General features: G+C 36.0%; 1 protein-coding gene across 13 annotated transcripts in view; it reads left to right on the top strand.

Moving 5' to 3' along the window:
• Positions 1-19,462, top strand: part of IFT81 (intraflagellar transport 81) — a 217,634-nt gene that overhangs the window by 139,744 nt on the left and 58,428 nt on the right. The window lies entirely within an intron of this gene.

Here is a 19,462-nt window from a genome sequence, read left to right on the forward strand (position 1 = left end):
ACTTTTTTGGTTTAAATGTCAGTAATGGAAAGTTCATCTTATTTTATAAAACCTATTTATTTAAAACTGAAAAGTCTTTGCAATGGTATTAAGATATTCTTGATATATAATGACATAGATCTTAGTGATTTAACAACATAATATTCCAAATTTTCCCTTTTTAATTGGGTGAATTTATATTGGATTTATTTATTATAAGTATTAAGTTATAAAAGTAAAACAAAATGACTAGGAATTAACAGGTAAGACAAAAATTCATATTCCTTGATAAATGTAATTCCATAAAGGGCTGAGAAAATATCATCACTCAGTTACTTTGTCAATAATGTGTATTTGGCCACTGAGACTGGTGCCATTTAAATGATTTCATTGTAGGGGCGCCTGGGTGGCGCAGTCGGTTAAGCGTCCGACTTCATCCAGGTCACAATCTCGCGGTCCGTGGGTTCGAGCCCCGCGTCGGGCTCTGGGCTGACGGCTCAGAGCCTGGAGCCTGTTTCCGATTCTGTGTCTCCCTCTCTCTCTGCCCCTCCCCCGTTCATGCTCTGTCTCTCTCTGTCCCACAAATAAATAAAAACGTTGAAAAAAAAATAAAAAAATAATTATAAATGATTTCATTGTAGGAGTACTACATGGCAATGAGAAAGAATGAAATATGGCCCTTTGTAGCAACGTGGATGGAACTGGAGAGTGTGATGCTAAGTGAAATAAGCCATACAGAGAAAGACAGATACCATATGTTTTCACTCTTACGTGGATCCTGAGAAACTTAACAGAAACCCATGGGGGAGGGGAAGGAAAAAAAAAAAAAGAGGTTAGAGTGGGAGAGAGCCAAAGCATAAGAGACTCTTAAAAACTGAGAACAAACTGAGGGCTGATGGGGGGTGGGAGGAAGGGGAGGGTGGGTTATGGGTATTGAAGAGGGCATCTTTTGGGATGAACACTGGGTGTTGTATGGAAACCAATTTGACAATAAATTTCATATATTAAAAAAAAAAGAAAAAAATAAATGACTTCATTGTAGATGCTTATAAATTTTAAAAATACAACTATATCTAATGTTGCTATATACTTAAATTTTTGAACAATGTTTCAATAGCTGTTATTTCATTTATCCTTTCAGACTCATGAGATTAGTAGGACAAGTAATATTGTCATTTATATATATGGCTAAATTTAAGCACCAAAAATATAATTCCCCATCTCATTTTCATAAAATTAGCTCAAGAATGAATGAATGAAGCAAAATATCTTGTGTGAAGGACAGTGCTTTTTTTTTTTTTTTTAAGCAAATCAAGAGATAGGTATAGGTTATATTTTAATTCCTAAACATTGCCTATACTTTACCACTTCCTACAGCTTACTTATTTTATATTAGCTACTTAGCTACTAGGCCTCAGAAAAAGCTACTTTGAAAAGCTGCTCACATCCAAACTTCAGTTTTGGCTTTGAGTAGTTATAGAATTCATACTGTTACAAATTGGCAGTGAACCTTCACTGTGCCAAACACAAGTGAGTTGTTCCCATGGTGCCACTTTTCTCTGTGGTACTTGTGATTGTAGTCTCCCAATATGCCTTTAGCTTTTGGGGAAGTAGTAGATTTCAACAGTCAGCACTTGACTGAAAAATTCCTTTGGCTTTTAACATCCACGTCCAGATTGCTTTAAGAGATGGGAATATTTTAAATGTTACTTGGAAGCCAACGGGGTGTGCTTTGTGACATCCTTGCTATCCGAGGGGGGAAAGGTTAATTATGCAACAATCTTGTTTTATAAGAGGCCACGCTTCCTCCTAGCATTTTTGTTTTTTCTTAAGAAAATGCTGCCCAACTGATAAGAAATACTAATTGCTATGGCCACAGTTGGCATGAATAGTGCTTATAAATTCAGTGTTAGATATTCCTTCTATGCAAATGTGAGGGTATAGAACGTACTGTCAACCTATTAGGTTTTATTTTTGATAAATTATGGTGAATAGAAGTGTCTGATGACAGAAAAAGGCATACTTTTCTTAAAGGGAAAAAGGTAACTTTGGAAATGAGGTCAACCTAATTTTTAAACAATATCTGGTCAGAAACTAGAACAAATTAAGTAAATCATTTGGCAGTTACCTAAAAGAACAGAAGGTATTGGGGAACATTAAGCATAATTTTGTAAAGAACAAATCTTGGTAGACCAGTTTTATTTTCTACTTTGATAAAGTGGCAGACCATATGGACAAAAGGGAGGAAGTTTGTTATACTTAAAATTATATAATATAGCTGGACTTCACTGAGGTTTCATTTGGTATCACATGGTAATCACCAAAAAATCGTGGTTTTTTGCCACCCATCTGTTAACACAGTTGGTGAGACGGCATCAAGAAGTAGTAGCATGGTATTTGGAAAGCATTTCTATGGCAGGAGTCACAAATAGGAGAACAAGGAAGGGTGGGCTAACATTTATTGAGCACTGTTTATACAAGGCTCTGTGCTAGATGCTTTACAAACACACACTCCTTTACTTCTTGTGTTCTTATTCCTGCTGTTCCCATTTTGCAGCTGGGTGAAGCTCAGGGAGATTGTAGATGCACTTCGAGGTAACAAGTGGCCAAGCTGGAATCCAGGTCTCTTTCACCTGTTCCTATAGACCTGAGCAAATCACTTCTCCATCTGTAAAATGGGGATGATTGCTCTTCACTGTCATTATGAAGAACACGCAAAATAATGGATGTCACAGCTTCCCAGTCAACATATAACATCTGGCATCCAGAAGTCATTCCTATGGGTCTCATGTCACTGCATGTGTGAGAAGCGGTGTAGTGGAATGGTTATGGGCATGGACTCTAGGATTTGATTGTTGGAGTGCAGATCCTGGCTTTGTCATCTTACTGGCTGGGCAACATTGGGCAGATTCCTTAACCTCTTTGTACTCAGCTGTAAAATGTGACTTTTATCAATATATACCTCCTGGAATTATTACTGTGCAGATTAAACGAGTTAATACCTGAAAAGTGCTTAGAATAGCACTAGCACATGCTAAGTGCTCAATAAATGCTAGCACCTGATATTTTTATATTTTCGTCAGTCACTTGAATGAAGAGTTTGAAAGCTAAGAATATAGTTTGCAGCTTAAAACTTGAACTTAGTATTTCCCAAACTGGGTGCAATTCAGTAGAAATAAATATGAAATAGTTTCTGTTTGTGGATAAATGATTTACACAGATTCAGAATGGGATGAGATAACACTAATGAGAGTCGTTTTAGCTGCTATCCACTGAGCAGTTACTGTGTGCTCAATCTTTAAAAACATATCGTTGGTGATGGTTGCACAACAGTGTGAATACACTTACTGCCACCAAACTGTACCCTGAAATATGGTTAAAATGATAAATTTTATACCGTGTATGTTTAATCACAGTAAAGCACACATGTAATATATCCTGATTCATCCTCTCAAAACACTTGTGAGGTAAACATTATCTGCATTTTGTAATTGAGAAAATAAGATTAGAGAAGTTTAAGTAACTTGCCTAATGTCATACAGTTAGTGAGTTGCAGAGTAAGGATTTGAACTCGGATCTGACAGTCACAAACTGGAAACGTTAGCCAGGTAGAAACTGTACAACAGCCATTTGTTTGGATACAAACCTTCATTCCTTGATGATCCATATGTGATTGTTTGATTAATCTTTTCTTAGAAAAATTTAGGAATGTGACTGTTAATGAGGATAAATACTATACATATAGTAATTTATATTCCTTTGTCATTTTCTTTTTAGAGGTCAGCTAGCAGTTTTTAAAGTTCAGTATTGAAGCATGCATTTTGATGCTTCCCCTGCCATTAAAGTTATTATTCCAGATGTTGCATTTTATCTGAGAATTTTAGCTCTTCTGTTTGCAGATGACAGGTACTACAGGCATTTGTACTTCACTAGACTCTCATTAGTATTCCCTGGATGTTTCTTATTAATAATAGATGAAGTGTCTAAAAATTCTCCTTTTTCTTTCATTGTACTTTGGTTATCATTTTAACATTTTAGTTTCATTGTATTGCCTTGCTTAATTATGGCAGTAAGCATAGGAATGTGTTTATTTCTTATTCTACCAGACTTCTAACGTGGGTAGGAATTTCTTGAACTGTTGAAATTATCTTCTCAGTGATAGAGATTTTCTTGCCAGTCTAGTCTATCTTGATTTCTTTTTCTTCACACCAGTATTTTTCAGGTGATAAGAAGGTTAAACTTAGAGACTAGAGTCTCTTAACATAACTGAAAATTGATACTAATGAATATGTTTCTGTGTCTTGAAGTTTTTTATATTGGATTTAAGTATGTAGTAATTAAGCACAAATCTGGTTGAATTGATATTCTCAAAGAATTTTGAATGCTGTCATCTCTGAGAGAAGTTACCCAAAAAATACCATGAAGCTTCGTCCCTAATACTGACCTGTTTGTCATTCTTATCAATAATTTAGATTAATTAATAATTAATGTTTATTATGCAGTTACACTGTGCCAGGCACCATATTAGGCTTCTTATATACATTATCTCATTTTTTTCATTGAACAACTCTAATTGTTACGATAATTATTCAAGTTTTTACAATTACGGGAACCAAGGCACAAGGAGGATTTATGCTAACTCACCAAGATCACATGGCCAGTGAGTAGTGGTGCCATGATTTGAACTGAGGTGGTCTGCCTCCTAAACCCTTAATAATTTTCACATGACAGGAAGCCAGAAGGAATAGTCAGCGAGAGACAGATGATAGAATTGGGATTCAAAGTCATCTTGGAAGCCAGGAGCATTGTGCTGAAACAAACAAAATGCTGTTAATAGGATGATAAACACAATGTTGTGGAATTCAAGTTCTGTCTGCCATCTCAACATATCACCCATAAATAATGCAGCATTAGAAAACAAATTATTATACTCCATTAATAAAAATGTAATATCCCATTTATGGTGATATTATGCCTGGAATGTTATGTTACAGTTTTGGCATATGTGTTAAGAAGGACATAGTCAAGGCAGAGTCCAGGTGTAGGTGACCAAAATGGATGAAAAGTCTGGAAACTTTTGTAGAGAGAATTGATTATGTATTAACTGAGCACACACACACAAAATAGAATTGCACTTAAATTTCAAAAGGATTATGGAAAGGATGGTGTGCAGAAAAAGAGTTAACATAGCAGGCCTGAAACTGCTATTCTTAGAAAATCTTGTTTGCAAGGTTGGCCCTTGTCTGCCATCTAGGAACTTTGATTTTAGAAAGATTTCCACCATTCCCCAATAAGAATTGCTCACTGTGCCTGAACTGTGTGTACAAAGAAAGTGGTTTATGTTGAACATCTGCTTTCCTTCTCAGAGCCTGGGATTTAGGTAAGGGCTAGGCAGACAGTATGCCTCTGTGGCCAGCCCCCAAGTAAAATGCCTGAGCACAGAGTCTCTAATGAACTTACCTGGTTGGCAACATTTCACACGTATTGTTACAACTCATTGCTGGAGGAATTAAGGAAGAAGACTCTTGGAAGCTTGCCCCTGGTTTCCTCTGGATTTCACCTCATGTGCCTTTTCCTCTTGCTGGTTTTGCTTTTATGTTTTCACTGTAATAAAGCATAGCCAAGAATACGACTATATGCTGAGTCCTGTGAGTCCTCCTAGCAAACCATTAAACCTGGGAATGGTTTTGGCCCCCCCCCCAACACAAATCGGTTAATATTCTTGTTTGACAGAAGGCAGAATTAGGACCAATGGTTAGAAATATTTGATTGACTATATTTGATTGACTACTGAAAATTTTCTACAATTTAAGCTTTCTTCAGTACTGAAGCAGGCTGCTTTGGTGAAGCAGAGTGCTCCAGCATTTAAAATATTCTGACAGAACCTGGATGAGAGACATTTTAAAAGTAACATGTGCAGTTAGTAGAAGAAAGATTGTACTGGATCAATGTTTGGGGTTTTTTTAATCTTAAAAAATCTGACTATACAAGTAATACCTGAATACATTCTTGTGGTATGAAAATGAAGCAATAGGCATAAAGTAAAAGTCTTCCTTGACTGTCTCCCACCCCCAATCCCAGTCCCTCAGTCCCTTTACCAAAGAGAAGCCACTGCTTCCAGGTCTGTGTGCCCTTTCTTTTCAGTCCTTTCTCTAAAGATAGATGTAGATCCTACCGTTCTGTGGTTTGTAAAAATGTAAATGGTATTATACTGTGTGTATTGTGCAACTTGCTCTTAATAAAATGTCTTGGAGATTTTTCCATGTCCATAATGAGGAGATTAAGAGAATTCTGTAGAAGTTAACAGAATCAGCTCTGGAGCCAGAACACCTGTGTGCAGATCTCTGCTCTGCCACCTGTTAGCTATTCAACCTTAACATGTTGCCAAACTCCTCTGGGCCTCAGTTTCCTTGCCCATAAAGTGGGTGCAACTGCTGTGGAAAACAGTATGGCAATAATTCAAAAGTCAAACACAGAATTACCATATGACTCAAAAATTCCCCTCTGAGGTTAGAATCCTCATGTGATTTTCTGTTAGGATTTTCTAAGTGCACATTATTGCTATTATTCCAAGTTATGGTAACTTCAGATATTTGGGCAGGATTTTAATATTAAGTAACCTTAGTATTCCATAATTTGGAGTGCTTTTAAAATGTTTACACAGAATTCTCTAACCTTCTGCAGGATTCAGTGTGAGAAAAAATAGGAAAACATAGTATTATACCCTAATATAATAGCTAATGGTCAGACATCTGACTCTGAGTTGTCAATAAATTAACATTGCTGTGGTCAATGTGATTTTTGAAGATAGCATAATAACTAAGTAGCACGTCTTCCAGAATATATACCCTGTTATTGTTTCCCCAGCTCATAGCCCATGGCCCTGAAATGTACTTCCATAGCACTCTGTTCCTGTGTGTTGTAACATAACACACTTAAGATCACTTGTTCAGTTTCTGCTTCCCCTGAGAAAGCAGTGAGCTCCATAGTGGCAAGAGCATAATACTTGGCACATAACAGACACTTGGTAAATGTGTGGAAACCTGAAAGTATATAATGTAGTCTAGACGTGTGTATGTCTTTCATCAGAAAAGTGATAATATTAAAAATGTCTTGGTCCTTTTTAGTAGGCTTTGGTTGATAAGAAAAGTTATTTATATTAATTCTTCAACCTAACCATAGTTGCATATTTCATTGTATAGATATTTCATTGTACAGATTCATTATTTTTGGATACCTGACCACACACCTAAATTTACCATTTAACCTGGTAGCCTCCGTTAATTCTTAGGTAAGTACAATTTTGCTATTTTTTTCTTTGCTCTTCCATTAAGAGAGAGACTCAGATGAGCAAAGAAAGAGCCTGTGCCTCTTGTAAATAGTTCCACATAGCTACTGATCATTACTGTCTTAGTCACCTTCATATCTCAGAATCTCTGCTTTAATTATTTGAAAAAGCAAACAAAAAATCTGCCCCAGTGATATAGTGCTGGTCCCCTTCCTAGAGCTGTCATTCAGATGAATGCCTGCCTTTGGGGTCTGAACTTTTTTATAGCAACAAACGAACCTCTGGTTAAAGTCCCACTGGCACTTCATGCAATCAAAGGTCACTCCTGGTTAATGGTGTGTGAGTATAGAATCCATTGTGTTTTGTTCTCTAACCATTACAAGAAGCTCACCTGTTTTGCAGCTATGACTACTTTAAAAATGTGCTTGGTCAAATAATGTTTATGAGAAGCTTTAGAAAGATCCAACCAGTTCATTCTACAGCTACTGATAGAAATCCTAGAGCTAAATTGCAAAGATTATGAAATCGTCTTTAAATACTTCAAAGAGAAGCACAGCGAAGATAAGGGAATCCTGGCAAGGTTTGCTGCAGCTGTCAGATCCCGAAAAATTAGGAATCAAATTTTGACACTTGTAATTGAATCATCCACCCTTCTAAGTGAGCCCAGGCAAACCTGTGATATTTTTAGAACCTTTCAAACCACATCACACTCTTTAGAGTTCATAGCAGGACCCAAGGCCCCTAAAATTTCCCAAGAGATGGAACAAAACAGAATCAAATAAATTTAGCTCAATCTGCTAGAATAGAAGTAGTGTATTTATGCATGCAATCTAGGTAATGCCACAGTTTCAACTGAAAATTTGAAAACTTTTCATTGAAAAATTTTTTGAGAGTTAACTGCTTGGACAGCCATTGAAAAATCCATTAACTCTAATATAATAACAGCTGTGCAGTGGTGATTTGATTTATAATAGAAGCATAGAGACCTTGGACGGTATGATTAACTGTGTTTCACAGATGGATGTTCCTGTGCCACAAGTTTCATTTAAGACAGATTTCTACCAGCATATATCATAATGCTTATTATAGACTCTCTCAAAAGAATTAGCAGTTAATTATATTGCTTATGGTTGGCTTGGTGAGATTTTCTAATTTAAAGTTAAAAACATAATACTAACAGGTTGGAAAAGGTTAGAATAGTATTTGTATGTCTGTGTTGGCACTAGTTATGATGAGTGATTTGAAAAGACTGTCATTTTAACAGAAAACAAAGCTTGCTGTGAAACATTTTGTCTTGCCTTAAAACAAGTAGCAAGTCTGAGACCAGACTTCAGGGAGTCAAAATGATTTATTGGAGCATAACATGAAAAGATGACCTCTTCAGGTTTTCTACGAGTCCGAATTCAACCAGAAGACACTGACAAATGGGTGAAAAAATCGTGACCATAGGGCATATTCATGCTACTCTTGAACAGTCATCTGACATCTAACTCTCTTGGGCCTATTTCTGTAGTTTTCCATGCTTAAAAATCATTTGATGAAATAACTGACCAAGATGTGATTTAATTAATAAATGGAAAATAGCATGCATATTGGACTAACAGGATTTGAGGACAAAAGCATTCGTTCTAGTCCAGTTTTTTTAACTTGCTGAGCTTTGGTGAGTTGTATTAATTTCTCCATAGGTTTCTTTCTTTATAAAAGGGAAGTAGTGCTTTTTCAAAAAAAAAAATAGATCTTTATGGTTCTTGACAATATATATATTAAATGGGAGTCCTCACAGCTAATTACTGTGGAAATAGTTTCATGCTGGATATTGAGGTGGGGAATTTCACCAGGAGAATTTCAGCAGGAGCAGAGATTCTGGTTTCCGTGTAAATATCCAGAATGATGCCTGGAATCTAATAATGCTTTTGAGTTCCAGATAAGCTTGAAGAGCATTCGTAAATGGTTACATACTCAAGGAAATAAGCTGCTTTGTCCATTTAAAAAGCTAGCCCAGATTTTGATCATTATTATTAAAGGTTCTAAAACGTATTAAGTGGATAAAAGGAGAAAGAACATCTGGCAAATTCCATTTTGATCACAAAGGAGTAAAATTAGTCCTGAAGCTAGAAGCTAGCACTATAAAGCCTTAATCTTATTGATCTCAGAGAATAATGGCTGTTCTTTCATAAATGACAAAGTTAGGTTACAAATGCATGTTGGTCCAAATGTTTAATAATAGCTGCTATAATGGGCCTTCCTGCACAATGTAAAGCTTTATAGTTCATTTTAATGACAAATTTGCTTGATTGACCTGCAATAGTGCGCTATAGAAAGCTTTTCCCTAATGATCCAAGGATTTGTTGCTTATCTCCTATGCCAGACTCCCTTTAAAAATTATTTTTAAAATATTTTTAAACTAAAATATTTTTTAAGTTATTTAAGAAAGAAACCTTAAAGAATTCACTAATAATCCTACTTTCCCAATACAATGGCTATTTTTCTTTTAAAAAAATTTTTTTTAATGTTTATTTATTTTTGAGAGGGAGAAAGAGTGTGAGTGGAGTGGGGCAGGGGGGAAGAGAGAAAGAGAAGGAGACGCAGAATCCAAAACAGGCTCCAGGCTCTGAGCTGTCAGCACAGAGTCCAATGCGGGGCTCAAACTCATGGACTGCGAGATCATGACCTGAGCCAAAGTTGGATGCTTAACCCACTGAGCTACCCAGGCACCCCACAATGGCTACTTTTATTTTTTAATTCTCTTGGTGTGTGTGTGTATACACACACTCCAAGAATATAGATTTGTAATTGCTTGCAATAGTGATTATTCTGTTTTAGCTCTAAAGAGCATCTACCACACTTACATTTTTACTTTTCTGCTTACTCTAATTACTTGACATGTCTTTATTTCTTTACTGTTTAGAAGAAGCAGTACTCGTCTCTTATTTTCTAGGTACTCCTTAACTATATTCAAACAGAATGACAGACATTAATCATTATTCAACTTTTATAGAATTTTGGTGTATTTTCTAGATCTTATTTAAAAACTACCTGGTTTTATTTTAGACAAATAATCTTTCATTTTACAATGGAAACACTGTATGTTTTGATCCTCAGAGGTTATAAAAACCCTTTACACAATAATAGAGTATAGTTTACACAATAATAAAGTATTTTCAAGAATTGGCTACTGAATAATGGCAATGATGGTTATTAATAATTACAGATATTTAGGTCAATAATTTGTTTTATTTTATTAAACTGTAAACAATGATAGCTCCTATTTATTGAATGCTACACTAGGCATTGGGCTAATTGCCTTATGCACATTTTCGTATCACTCTAAGTATTGTTACCTTCTTTTTTTTCCAGTTGAATTAATTGATATATAAAGACAAAAAAATAATTGCGCAAGGTCACTTTAAGTGGTGGAGCCAGGATTTGAAATTATACTTCTCTGATTCCAAAGCCCATGATCTTGACAAGTCTCTGAACTGCTTGTACTGCTCCTGTTGTACTGCTCCCGGGACCTTTAATGATTTAAGTTCTAAATGTGACTTTTTTGCTCATATAAATTATTACAACCCAGAATTATGAGTACATTTAAATTTTAATCCTCAAAGTCTATTCAAAATAAAATCTATCAGCAGTTAGGTTTTTGTTGGTGATGGGCAGGTTTTGAGGTGGGTTGCACTTTTAATTTAATTATACTTTTTTTAGATTGATACAAATATGTAGTTTAAAAAGCAAAACATTACTACACAGCTTATAATGAAAATAATGATCCTCTTTCACACTCCCAAGTCCTCCTTCCTTGAGGCAACCACTCTAAATGCCTTTGGTTGTCTCTTCTAGTGTTTACTTCTACATTTCTAAATAACGTTTATGCTGAAACTTTAAAACTTTTTTCAGTTGTTGGCATACTACCGTAGGAAATAAGGCTTTAGCCCTACACTCCCCGTTCCCTGGCTACTCCCATGCCCATCCTTTCATTCATTAGAGCCTCCCAATATAATTATAATTGGCTAAATCATTATTTAGTATATTCATTGTGATGATTGTAGAACCATAGTTTACAGTTGAGCCACATAGTATGTACTGTGATTACATATCCGTTCTTGTACACTTTTTAAAAAATTAATACTGACCTCATTTTTTTTTTTTTTTGGGTTTGGTTACTTTTTAAATGTACCTGTCACCCACTCATCTCCAGACCTTCTGATAGAACCATGCAATTTATCTTAATATGGCATATGTTCATATACAGTAATCTATTAATTACATTTTGTAAACCTTAGGTTTATTGTTCCTGGAATCCCTTTCATTCTTCTGTTCCAGTCTTGGAAGATTTTTATGTAAGCTTGCTGTAAACCGTAGATCCACTGTAAACTGTAATCTGGGGCTTTGTATTCATCATCCTGGAAATTTCTTTAGTGATTCTCTTGTTTTGGATCCCCTACTTCCCACATCCCAAGTCTTCTCTTTCTTAGTTTATTTCCTTGTTGTAACAGAGAATGTTCCTGAAAAGGGGGGACTGGGGAGGTACATTTTTGAGAAACTTGCTTGTTTGAAACTGTCTTTATTCCATCTTCATATACATGATTGATAGTTTGACTGAATGATGAATTCCAGTTGAACATCTTTTTCCCCGAGAATTTTGAAGGCATTGTTCTGTTGTCTTCTAGTATTTGTTGTTGCTGTCTGAGGCTGTTTCGATTCCCAGCCCTTTGATGTGACCTTTTATTGTTATTACTGTTGTTATTTTACCTCTCTTGAAACTTTTGGGATTCTCTCTCTACCTCTGATTTTCTAAATTTTTAAGATTATGGGCTTAAATGTAACTCTTTTCTTCTTTCATGGAGCTGGGCATTCTATTGGCCATTTTAATTTAGAATCTTATTTTATATCCTCCAGTTCTGGGAGATTTTCTTGTATTATTTCTACTCTTTAAAAAAAAAATTCTCTTCAGGGTGTCTGGGTGGCTCAGTTGGTTAAGTGTCTGACTTCAGCTCAGGTCATGGGTTCGAGCCACTTGTTGGGCTCTGTGCTGACAGCTCAGAGCCTGAAGCCTGCTTCAGATTCTGTGTTTACTTGTCTCTCTGCCCCTACCCTGCTTATTCTCTGTCTCTCAAAAATAAACAAACATTAAAAAATATTTTTTAAAATTTCTGTTCTGTTCTAGAACTCATTAGTTACAGTTGGAGTCTTCTATATTGATTCTTTAATGTTTACTTTCAAAATGTTTAATTAAAAAAATGTTAAGTAAGAGTAGGTGACAATATGTGTGTGTTGTGTTATATGCAAAGAGTAAAGAATAATGAGATCATGAACATATATACACTTAACACTCAGCTTTAAAAAAAGAAACTGTGTGGCTCCTGTGTGCCTCTTCTTTATCCCATTCAATTCCCACCCCTCTCAGAGGTAACCACCATCTCAAGTTAGGTATTTGTCATTCTCTGACTTTTCTTTACTGTTTGACCACACATTTGTATCCCTAAATGATATATTGTTTAGTTTTCCTAAGCAATACTAATGGAAGCCTTTCTCTGTATATTCTGTAACTTGCTTGTTTTGCTCTACATTATTTCTTGAACTTATAATTGTTTACTTCCAGTATAGAAATATAAATATATAGAGATATATAAAATTGAATCTATAACAATTCATTGTGGCTTATTTTCCAGTTTTTTTTTTTTTTTTTTTTTTTTTGCTATTGCAGTGTTTCAAAATTCTTATGTATGTCTCCCATGGCTGTGAACAGAGTTTCTCCAAGGCAGTGTTTCTTACCTTTTTTCACAACATGACACTTAAAAAAATTTGATCATTGTTTAGCATACTGAGATAAAAGGACAAGGCTGCTTATAGCTGAGGGTGACTGGCTTGGGAGTTCTTATAGTATCTTACCCAGCTGCTGCAAAATCTTAGTGGATAAATGCCTTGGCACACACTTGATATTTGTGCCACATGACTGCAGTGGAACATAGAGCATGCCCCACTTATGAAGCCCTACTCCGGAGCAGTACCATTCACAGAGTTGTCTGAAGACCAGTTCTAGTCCACAAACTGTTAGTTACTAATCCATGGCCATGTAAGTTGAGCAGAAACATTTAGAAACATTTATAGTAATGTGATATTTTTATTATTTTAGAAAAGTGTCCACTCTACAAATGATTAGAAATTTTAAAAACTGCTTCATCACCATAGATAAATTTGAAATGCCCTGCCATTCATGGAGTGGAGTCGGTGGGGCATAGGGTGAACACAATGTCAAGTTAAGTAGATACAAAATGTTTTCCAAACTGTTGCTCTAAATTAGAAATCCCCCACTCCAGTGGTGTCCCACTTCCTCCTCATCTTCACCAACACTTAGTATTGAAGGACTTACTTTTGCTAATTTGGTGGGTGTTAAAATAGTATATTAATGTGGTTTTAATTTGTATGACTGATTTGATTACTAATGAGACTGAGCATCTTTTATTATGTTTATTGGCCATCTTGGGTTTCTCCTCTGCTAAAAGTCTATTCAAGTATTTTATCTGTTTTTCTACTGAATTTATTTGTCTTTCACCTACTGATTTATAGGTTTAATTTATATATTTTGGATACAAATCCTTTCTTGGTTTAATGTGTTACAAAAATGCTCTCCCAAATTGTGATTTATATCCTTAATCTCTTAATATATATTTCGATGAATGAATGTTCTTGATTTTAGCCAAGTTGAGTTTATCAATCATCTATTTTCAGTTTGTGCATTTTGTGTCTTGTTTAAGAAATCCTTTCCTGTGGTGCCTGGGTGGCTCAGTTGGTTGAGTGTCTGACTCTTGATCTCGGCTCAGGTCATGATCCCAGGGTCATGGTATTGAGCTTCATGCTATCTGCGCTATATGCGCTAAGCGTGGAGCCTGCATAAGATTCCCTCTCTCCCTCTCTTTCTCTCTCTCTCTCTCTCTTTCTCTTTCTCTTTCTCTCTCTTTCTCTCTCTCTCTCTCTCTGTCTCTCTCTCTCTCTCTTTTTCTCTCTCTCTCTCTCCCTTCCCTCTCCCTCTCCCCCTCCATCCATTTGCACACATGCATGCTCTCACTCTGAATATCAAAAAAAAGTGTTTCCTATCTCAAAATTATAGTGATATTTTCCTATATTTCAGAAGAATTGTAGTTTCATCTTTCACATTTAAGTCTGTAATCCAGTAGGAATGGATTTTTATAGGTTATGAAGCAAAGGGCCCATTAATTGAAAGTCCATTCTTTTCCCTCAAATTTTCCACAGCAGCAGTCTACATAAACAAAATCCCTTTGAGAGCTTAAATAATTTAAAAAATATATAAAGGGTTTCTGAGACCAAACAGTTTGAGAATCACTGTTACAGATCCACAAGAAAAAATTAAAATCTCCAATAAATAGGCAAAGCAACCTTGAAAAAGAAAACCAAAGCTGAGGCATCACAATCCCAGACTTTAAGATGTATTACAAAATTGTAATCATCAAGACAGTATCATACTGGCACAAAAATAGACACTCAGATCAATGGAACAGAATAGAGAACCCAGAAATGGACCCAGAAACATATGGCCAACTAATCTTTGACAAAACAGGAGAGAATATCCAGTGGAATACAGTCTCTTCAGCAAGTGGTGCTGGGAAAACTGGACAGTGACATGCAGAAAAATGAACCTGGACCACTTTCTTACACCATACACAAAAATAAACTCAAAATGGATGAAAGATCTAAAGATAAGACAGGAAGCCATCAAAATCCTAGAGGAGAAAGCAGGCAGAAACCTCTTTGACGTCGGCTGCAGCAACTTCTTACTCAACACATCTCCAGAGGCAAGGGAAACAAAAGCAAAAATGAACTATTGAGACCTCATTAAAATAAGAGTTTCTGCACAACGAAGGAAACAATCAGCAAAACTAAAAGGCAACGAACGGAATGGGAGAAGATATTTGCAAATGACATACCAGATAAAGGGTTAGTATCCAGAATCCATAGAGAACTTATCAAACTCAACACCCAAAAAACAAATCATCCAGTGAAGAAATGGGCAAAAGACACGAATAGACACTTCTCCAAAGAAGACATCCAGATGTCCAATCGACACATGAAAAAATGCTCAACATCATTCATCATCTGGGAAATACAAATCAAAACCACATTGAGATACCCCCTCACACCTGTCAGAATGGCTAATATTAACAACTCAGGCAACAACAGATGTTGATGAGGATGCAGACAAAGAGGATCTCTTTTGCACTGCTGGTGGGAATGCAAACTGGTACAGCCACTCTGGAAAACAGTATGGAGGTTCCTCAAAAAAATAAAAATAGAACTACCCTACGACCCAGCAATTGCACTACTAGGTATTTATCCAAGGGATACAGATGTGCTGTTTTGAAGGGGCACATGCACCCCAATGTTTATAGTAGCACTATCAATAATAGCCAAAGTATGGAAAGAGCCCCAATGTCCATCGATGGATGGATGGATAAAGAAGATGTGGTGTGTGTGTGTGTGTGTGTGTGTAATGGAGTATTACTCAGCAATCAAAAAGAATGAAATCTTGCCATTTGCAACTATGTGGATGGAACTAGAGGGTATTATGCTGAGCAAAATTAGTCAGAGAAAGACAAATATCATATGACTTCACTCATATGAGGACTTTAAGGTATAAAACAGATGAACATAAGAGAAGGGAGGGGGACAAAACAGAAGAGACTCTTAAATACAGAGTACAAAGAGAGAGTTGCTGGAGGGGTTGTGGGAAGGGGGATGGGCTAAATGGGTAAGGGACTTAAGGAATCTACTCCTGAAATCATTGTTGTACCATATGCTAACTAACTTGGATATAAATTATAAAAAAAATAAATTATAGAAAAAAACTCCAATAAAAAAGTGGGCCAAGGGGCGCCTGCGTGGTGCAGTCGGTTAAGCGTCCGACTTCAGCCAGGTACGATCTCGCGGTCCGTGAGTTCGAGCCCCGTGTCGGGCTCTGGGCTGATGGCTCAGAGCCTGGAGCCTGTTTCCGATTCTGTGTCTCCCTCTCTCTCTGCCCCTCCCCCGTTCATGCTCTGTCTCTCTCTGTCCCAAAAATAAATAAACGTTGAAAAAAAAAATTTAAAAAAAAAAGTGGGCCAAAGGCAAATAATTTTTTTAATCCCCACGGATGAATAATGAACATGACAAAAAAGTGAGTTTCCTTAATAAATGCAGATAAAAAGTAAAATACCATTTTAATTATCAAACTGACAATTATTAAAAGTACTATAAATAGCCTTTGAAGGGCAGTTTGGCAAAATCTATCAAAATCCTACTTCCTTCTTACCATTTCTGAAAATATGTCCTATAGAAATTATTAAGAATGTGTCTGAAGATTTAGCTTCAATATATTCATCCGGGTTTTTTGTGATAGTTTGAAAATTCAGAAATAATCTAAAATCCAAATGATAGTGAGAAAAAATGTCCAATGGAAGAAAAACATGGATAATGTATTTTCTTTCCTCTAATTCATCCAGAGTAGTGGGTCCCTTACAGTGCTTTGATGGCCACCTATTGCTTAATTGTATATAACCATCATTAATCTGGCCAAAACTACCCTTCCCTTACTTAGGTAGTCTGTCCAGTGAATGTCAAATAGTAACCAATCAGCATAGAGCACATTGAGTAATTGGTGGGTTTGTTCTTCCACCAAAAATATTTATAGCTTTTAGCTTTTAAAAATAATTCTGGAGCACAGCAAGATAAAGAAGGGAAAAATTGGCCTAGATTACAGAAGATAGCAGATGAATAGGGTTGATTTCACTTTGGGCACTTTGCCCAGGACACTTTTAATAGAACATATAGTTACTCTAGGGATTCTGAGTCTGTGGTTATGGCAGGCTTACACGTTTATTCTTTAAAAGGAAAAATTGCAAGTTATTAGACTCTAGGTACATTGGTATGACTTAAATTTTTAAACCATTCCTGTAATCCAGCTATTGATAATTTGCTGTGTGTGGGCTGGATTCCTTACCATTAAAACTAAATCATAGATAGAAAAATATTTTGAACTTCCTTCCTCTAAAACACAGTGGGTTCTTCATTTCTTTCAGAGTTTAAGTCAAGTTTAAAAAGTCTAAACTAGGAATTAGAAGGTTATTTTTTTTAAGTATATTTATTCTGAGAGAAATAGAGTATGTGTGTGAGCAGGGGAGGGACAGAGAGAGAGAGGGAGAGAGGGAATCCCAAGCAGGCTCCACGCTGACAGTGTGCAGCCCAGTGCAGGGCTCACACTGGAAATGTGAGATCAAAAGTCAAGACGCCTAACCAGCTGAGCCACCCAGACGCCCCTAGGAGGTTATGTTTTTGTGAAGAAATTTTAATCTTACTATTTTTGAGGACTTTCTTTATGTACTGAAAAATCAATCAAGTCTTCAAAGAAAAAATCACCTAAATGTTAGAAATGTTGTGCTTCCTATTTTATACCTTACAATTTAGAATTATTGCCCTCATGTTTAGCCTTATAAATTAGAAGGAAAAATACCAACATGGTAGTAGAGCTTAGTAGGATAGTAGAATAGGATAATGGCTTTGAGTGAATTTTATCCTTTTTTCTGTTTTCCAAAATTTCAGTAATTCATGACTTTTATTATTTGTAAAATTATTTATCACTCTCCTCTCAAGTTAGCCTTTAGAAGGACTGAGTATTAAAAAGGCTAAGATTCTAGGGGTGCCTGAGTGGCTCAGTTGGTTAAGCATCCAACTTCGCTCTGGTCATGATCTCGCAGTTCGTGAGTTCGAGCCCCTCATTGGGCTCTGGGCTGACAGTTCAGAGCCTGGAGCCTGCTTCAGATTCTGTCACCTTCTCTTTCTGCCCCTCCCCCGCTCACGCACTTTGTCTACCTCAAATATAAACATTAAAATTAAAAAAATAAAAAGGCTAAGACTCTTAAAGAATTATCTTGTATTAGGTAAAATGGGAGCTTACTTTTGTTTTGAAGTAATGTGCTTAAATATAACAGGCCAAATTCTTAGTTGGAATTTTTTGAAAAATGTAGTTAATAAAAGGATAAAGCAGGAAGAAAAATTATTCTATGTAGTAAGAGAATCTGAAAATTATTAGTATAATGGTACATAAGAGGAAGTAATTTTTTTTAAGTATTATGTTCTGTTTCAGAAATACCAGAAATTTCTCACATTTGCTTCTGGTATTTGCTTCTTATGTCAAGCAACATTTTTAATGAGCCAGAATCTTTACACCTGCTGTTTCCTCTACCTGGAATGCTCTTTGCCTCTTCCTCCTTCCTCTAACAACACACTCTTACTTCTTCAGTCTTGGCTCAAATGTAATTATTTTGGGAAGCTTGCCATAATCCACTTCCCCTAAATCCCAATGCCCACCTTTCCTACCTTCATCCCAACCCAGGTTAAACTCCTGTTATTTATTCTCCGGACACCTTCATAATGTTCAACCATGGTTGTAAACATCAGTTCAATGTTTGTTTTCACCACTATTTCCTTAAGCTTGGTGAGGGCAGAACTTCTGAGTATCTTGTTTAGAGTTGTATTCTCAATGTCTGGCACAGTGCCTAATACATGATAGTTAGTAAATAGAGCTTATCAAATGAATCCCTGTAATTACTATTCATTTTCATTTGCTTTTTCCAAACTATAGTTGGTATTACTTAATAGTGGGGAGCTTTCCGCTAGAGTAGTTATAACTTTATACCTTTGGTATAAAGGTCGGTAGACAGCTGAATTAAGCAACTGTAAATTCCCACTAACCTGGAATATTCTTAGCTTTTTAAGGTTTGGGATGGGCTTCATTCCAATGTCTCAGATGCTTCTTAGTGTATACGGTCACAGTACACTTCTTTAAATGATAAATAGTAGCTATAGGTTTTGACTATTCTGATTGGCCATATTAATCTCAATAGATGTAGTACATGTAGTACATCCAAAATAGTACAGTATGCAAGAGATATCATGGTAAGATCACAGCCAGAATTGGTTTCCTACTTTTTCTCCCCCTCTTCCTCCTCCTCCTCCTCCTCCTCCTCCTCCTCCTCCTCCTCCTTTTTTAACCTTTTTTTTTAATAGGGTTGAGTTTCTGGTTTTTTAAACCCTTATTTGTAAAGCCCCAAATGAACAGCTTTTACATAAGGATTTACAACATTTAGATGGGTCCAAAAATTAAAACCTACACAAAATATTTTAATTGAGCAGTTAGTCTTA

The sequence above is a fragment of the Puma concolor genome, chromosome D3, assembly GCF_028749965.1.
Source record: "Puma concolor isolate L17-30 chromosome D3, mPumCon1.1.hap2, whole genome shotgun sequence".
NCBI classification, from domain to species: domain Eukaryota; kingdom Metazoa; phylum Chordata; class Mammalia; order Carnivora; family Felidae; genus Puma; species Puma concolor.